At 45.3% G+C, this 6,255-nt stretch overlaps 1 long non-coding RNA gene across 1 annotated transcript; it reads left to right on the forward strand.

The window, feature by feature from the left end:
* Positions 1-203: 203 nt before the first annotated feature.
* LOC136290504 (uncharacterized) lies at positions 204-924 on the forward strand. Its single transcript, XR_010721157.1, has 3 exons — positions 204-290; positions 383-730; positions 829-924. It is a non-coding gene; the product is annotated as an uncharacterized lncRNA (long non-coding RNA).
* The last annotated feature ends 5,331 nt before the right edge of the window (positions 925-6,255 follow it).

Below are 6,255 nucleotides of genomic sequence, written 5' to 3' on the forward strand. Positions count from 1 at the left end.
AGAAACTAACATCTACCTTTGTTTTAAGACAAGCCTGGTTAGAGTGTCTTGCAAGGAGTTACTTAAACCAAGGCAGGCAGAGACATTTGGAGAGGAGGATGGCACCCCAACAGAAGCTGGAGCTGTGGAATGCAATTAGGAAAAAGACCTTTAAATACCACAGGTGGGCAATAACTCAGCACCAGGAACACAGAGCCAAAGGGTTGGGATTCAAACAGGCAGAGTCCCTAGGCTGTGACTCCCCACATTCAGGCTGTTGAATCTGGTCAGGATATGGCTTGGATATGGAGGTAAGGTCTGGACTGAGGTTTTGACTTGACTTATTGCTATTCAGAAGAGTTTCCTGAGGCAAATGTCTTATGCTGAGTAACCTCTGTGTCAGGTTTCCAGTGCATCTTCGAGTCTGGATTGGTGTCCATGAGGAATGTGAAGTATTTAGCAGCTCAGTCATTAGCTGCTTCCAGGAGGATGTGCTGCTGGCCTTGCTCCACAAGTTCCCTGGGGATGGGCTGAGCTTTAACTTTGCAGAGTGTTTCAGAGAAACACTGGACACCCCGGGGCTGCAGAAAGTGCACGTTGGGGCAGAGTCCTCCACTTCTTCATACACAAAAGCCAAAATGTGAAGTTGATGCTAAAGGAAGCAGCGCTTGGAGCCAGCTCTGGGTTCTCAGGAAGCAGGAAAGCCCCTCATGTTCTTGCCCTAACACATCCCCGGCACTACTTTCTAGAGGTATGCATTTTAACATTTTTTTCAGGCATCAGTGCTTTTTTTACCATCTCCTGCACTGCTACATCTTTGCCTTCTTTCCAATATAACTACTGTCTCAGAGAATCTGAGCTGCTGCTCAGCCGCGACTGGAGAAATGGCCACGGAGACATAGAGTTTGTGACAGGTAATTCTGATTTATGCCACTTGGTGCTATCACACAGGCTTTGAAAACAACGTGTCCCAGTGCAGCCACATGTATTTTGCTGTCTGCTGCTCTGTGAAGCCTGGAACAGCTTAAGGCTTTGAATGTATCCTCCTCTGCCTGGAGCAGAGTATCCCGCTAATGCTAAAAGGCATTTTGACAATGTGTATTCAGTATTCTCCCTCCTGCAGGGGATCTCAGCAGCAAAATTGTCAGAGTCACTGGCCCAGGCTGAGTAGATGTGACTATAGGCTGTGCTGAGGGAGTCACATTTTCCCACCTTTGGTTTACTGGGTGAGCTGGGGCAGCTGGTTTTCCTTTCAGGTGGTGCCTGGAGCAGAAGCAACTGACCTGGGAGTGAAAGCCCTAAGGTGTCACTTGCTGTTCCCTCAGCTTGAAGAACAGTAACTCATTGCTTTGGTAAAGAACCAGTCCCAAATAATGCCCTGGCCTCATGATAGGAGAGCAGGAATCCCAGCAGTGTGATGGATCTGGCACTGCCCCCAGAAATGACCTATGTGGATCTCACCAGGGAATGGACATTGTGCAGGAAGGGAAATCTCAGAAACGCAGCTCCCTGGGAGATTAGAGAATCACCCGAGACAGCATTTTGAAGATAGCCTGGAAAAGCAAGAATGGTGGGAACTCTGCATGGCCAAGATCCTGGAATGGGGCATAAGGAGGGGAAAGGATGGGTGCAAGATGACCTGATGCTCCTGCAAGGAGACCCAGAGTGAGGCTTCTGTATCTCCCTGCTTGCTACACAACATGACTGTGAGCAGCTGTTCCTCAGGGGCAGGGGAGTGCCACGCTGACTCCAGGCACTGCGCTCTTGGGGTGTTGCCCACTCCATGAAGTGGCTTTGGCAAGGCAGCAGATGCCATGTCCTCAATCCTGAGTGCAGAGGCAGGGACTCAGTCCTCCTGAGCACGCTGCACATGATGGGATCCAACCATCAGGGCACACATTCAGCTGTGGATAGGTGCCAGCTTCAAGGGCAGCCCCAGGAGGGGTTTTAGGGTAGGACACCATGCTACCTGATTTGTCTCTTTCTGTGGTTTTGATGGTTTTGCACATATTTCCATTGTGCTGTGCTTTGCTTTTGCAGTCATGTCAAAAACAGTCAGGATACATAAAAACAGGAAAGATCTTTAATCTTAGGGTCATGAGAATGACACTTGACCTAGCAAAGCTACTCATCCAGTTGCTCTTCTTCTAATATACTTATTTTCTTTTTTTTCCGTACTGACAGTGTTTCAAGCATCTGGATTTCAGCCACAGCTTCTAATACAAAATTTTAGACAAGTGACGGGTCAACTAACAGATTATACCATCTCAGAAAAGCTCAGGACTTGCTCTTGATCCCTTTCCATCAATTTCTTCTTTTGTCTTGAAATACATTCTAGAGTCTCTTAAGCAAACTGGTGTGTTTTTGTTCGTTGCACAGTTTTCTTCAGGTAGTGAATATTAATTCCCCTATTGGGAAAAATAATTGGAATAATGCAAATAGACCCAAATAAGAGTAGCAAATTAAATGGTGCCTAAGTACTTTACAATAAACAGATCAAGAAAAATACATTCATTTTAACACCTGAATTCTTCTGTATAAGCAGAATATTCTTCTGTATAAGCAGAATCAAGAGGCGCAAGAGCACTCAGTGGACTGACTTCCCAAAATCATCTGGTCAAGTCTGTGTTCAAACTATACCACTTCAGAGCATGGCTACAAGGCACAAATGTCACTTGTGGAAGTCCCCAAACCTGGGCTGAACTTTGCAGTGAAGCCTCTCCTTTATAAACACTTTCACTATCATTTACAGGGGGGATCACCCTGCACAGCTCTCCCCACTTTGGCAGCAGACCAAGCCAGCTTGCATTTGGCATGAACAGGGAACGGCCCTGTCCCACTGAAATCCAAAAGTGCCACTTGGCACCGTCAGACCACATGGAGCTTTCCCAAAACTACATTGCAGGCGAGGAGCAGAAACCCCTTGTTTCAAACTCCTGCATTATCAGAAAGCTTCTAGAGTTTCTCAGGCATTCATCACACCCCCACAATCTGTCCGGCTGAGTGAGAGCGCCTTGCAGCGGGATCAGGTTTTATCCGGCACCAGGTACACTGATAACCCTCCCTAATCAGTCGCTGATCTCTGCTCGGTGAAAGCACAGCCCGTGGTATTTCTGCTGAAGCTATTTTTAAATGACAGTGTGATATTTTGTTTTCTTTCGCTCATTTGTCAGTGAAGAACTGGCTGTGCTGTGCGTCTGCTCTGACAAGAAACTTCCAGTTATTTTTCAGCCCATTCCAGCTGGGATGGAGGCAGGGCTGGAGAAAGTGCTGTCTGCAGGCAGGGTGAGCCCTCCAGGGAGCAGTGACCCTGCAGACCTCTGCCTGTCGGAGTCCCCTGGGTCCAGCTGTGGGAAAAGCCTTCTAGGTTTCTTCTGTCTCTGGTCCTGATGCTGCTTTGGGCTGGCTTTCACTGTTAGGGTTATTTTATGTTTAGCTGAGCTGCTACTTGCATGAATGTTAGGGGTTTGTTTTTGTTTTTTCTGTCACTTTAACTGCACTAGGTTTTTAAGGAATAATGTGTTTAGGTTCTGAATGGCCTCAGAGTGTGAGAAGCTAAAAATTGAAAATCAAAATCTGTCATGTCTAAATGGTGTCACTGCATGGACAATTTACATTTCATCTCATCAAACGGCTTTCCCAAATGGAGGTGGAACAAGTTCCACCTCTTCATCCAAGCACCTGGACATCACTACATGTTTCACAAAGGGCTGCATGTTTCACGCATCATTTCTCTCAAAAAATGCATTATAGATTGGCATTAGCCACTTTCCATCTCTGTTGGTTTCTTTTGGATGAAGGAAATATAAAATTCCTGGTGGAATTTTGCTGATTCCCAAGCCCTCCACCCTTAAGCACTGCTGGATGGCAGTTGTGCCACAGCTGTATACCAAGGTTTTCTAACCCATCAAATTCAGACACAAATGGCTCACAGAAGATAAAACCCTACTGAGAAATACAGGTTGTCTGTGACTGTGTGGCTGTCAGACAAAAACATGCCTAATTAGGTCCTGGAAAATTACCTTCACTTGTTTTAAGTCCTCTGGGCCAAAGATTTCTGTTTTAAACCCAGGATTCATTCCATTGCCTTCCCTTACTTATAACATGTACAACACTGGTTCCCTACAGAGCTAATCCCACAGACTTCATCAAGATTACTGCTCAGGTAATTCATTCCAACCTAAGAAAACGTGTTTTAACTCAGCTGAGACCAAGTTTTGGGAGGGAGCAAGTCCCTGGGATCAGTCCGCAGAGCAGAACTACGTCTTTGCTAAAGTTTACTGCCCTGATCCAGCAGATCCAGCAGCTGGGGCAAGAGGGAGAATTCCATTCCTTCTTAACCTGAGCTATGCCAACTCCCACCAGTCACCGAATCTGGTTTTTACATTGCAGAGTCCAGTAGAACTGGATTGAAACCAGCATGCTTTTTTGCTTTTTTTTTTTTTCCCATTGAGAATCTGACTGATACTCTAAAATCCTTTGAATTTTCTAGTTTGTGATACAAGAGCCATTGGGAAGACCAGATATAGCCTGATTGGTTAGATTTTAAAGATACGTTGGAACCCTAATAATTTCTGCTGCTTTTAGTTAAGATCCCTGAGGCAATAATAACGGAAGCTGTAAAAATATGTCCCTTATTCATCATGGCTTTACGTCAGAAGTTTACTGCTCTAATCATTAACTCGCCTGCTGCATTATCCATGAAAATTGCTTGGTAATATTTATGAAATGTGACCTTTGTTAATTCAATGTTACGAAGTGTTGGATTTGTTCTGTTTGCAAGTGGAACAGATTTCCAAATCACTCTGCAATTAGTACAGTTTGATCTAACCAGCCTATCTCTGCATGGGGTAGGCTTCTACTGAAACAGCAGGATCGCTGTCAGAAATGAAATGTGTTTTCCGTACGGCTGAAAGTACGGCTGTGACACCTGCTTGCACTACATCATCTTTGGCAAAGGTGAGCGCTGAATGAATATTCACAACAAGGGAAAACAGTAACCAGACTTAGAGAGATTTTTATTGTGAGAAATACCTCAATTAACAAAAATAAAAATGTTTGTGGCCAAAAAGTGATTACTATTTATAATAGTGTAAGGGGGAAATCAAAGAAAAATGGGACAATGTTAGGCTGAAATGGGCATGATTACCCATTCCACAATGGATACAGATAAAGGAATTTCAAGAAACAACAGGAAAATTCAGGAGCCCCATGAAGTCAAGACGCTTTGCTGCAGGATTCTCTAATCCACTCCCAATCTACATCCATTAGGCACAAACAGTAAGTCCTTCCCCACCTAAAAAGTCCACGCTCTTGATCCACCCAGTGCTACCATGAATTTCTGACTCTCACAGTCATACAGGACAACCTGCAATGCCTCAGCCTATGGGGTGTTTTGAAGGAACCAAGTTTCACCGGAGCAAAAAATGTGCCGGACAAGCATCACGCAGTGAAGCCATGTGGCACCATTCATTAGCAGACCGCTAGGAATGTGTAATATCTGCAGCATTAGTATCATACTTTTCCATTTCCTGAGCTCCTCATGGTCAGTGTCCATTTTCAATACAGGATAACCAATGCTCACTCCAGCTGGGACTGTCTCATGTGACAACCACATCGGGAACAAACTGAGCTTCTCCCTGTCTTTGCATTAGTCCCCTGAGCTTGTCCACTAGTGATGTACAAAATTAGATCTTGGTTTGATAAGCCAAGATAAGCTCTGATGAAACCTCCATACAGATGTGTAAAATATACCAGTCTGGCCCTGTGATTTATTTTCCGCTGGCATGACAGCTGACTGTGCTTTCCTTTGCAGGAAACAAACATCCTCTTGGTTAAAGCAGGAGCTGGAAAGCCACAGACATGACCTTCATGTTCTGTTCCAAGGGAGGCTGGGACAGATTTGGGACAGGACAGGCAGCAGGTCCTCATGCAGGACAAGGTAGTGCAGCTGCCCTGCAGACAGCACAGCTCTACCAGGCCAAGGTTTCTTCTCAGGAGGAAGATGCTCAGGTCCTCACAATGGTCCTGCCTTTCAAATTGTTGTTTTTACACATTTTTTCCTATATATGAACTGGTAACCATATTAACCTACAGGACCTGAGTAATTCGATGTCAAAGCAGCAGCACAGGCTGCAGAAAGCTCTGCCCTCAGTTGTCCAGGATTGCAAGCTGCCTGCAAGCCTGGCCAGCAGTGCTTGATGAACCTACCCTCTCCCTTTGTCCTTGACAATGTGCCAGAGAACAGAAGAGCTGCTAAGGAAACAAATGTGAGTT

The sequence above is a fragment of the Chamaea fasciata genome, unplaced genomic scaffold (assembly GCF_029207755.1).
Source record: "Chamaea fasciata isolate MVZ Bird 193981 ecotype frontalis unplaced genomic scaffold, bChaFas1.0.hap1 SCAF_6, whole genome shotgun sequence".
Taxonomy (NCBI): Eukaryota; Metazoa; Chordata; class Aves; order Passeriformes; family Sylviidae; genus Chamaea; species Chamaea fasciata.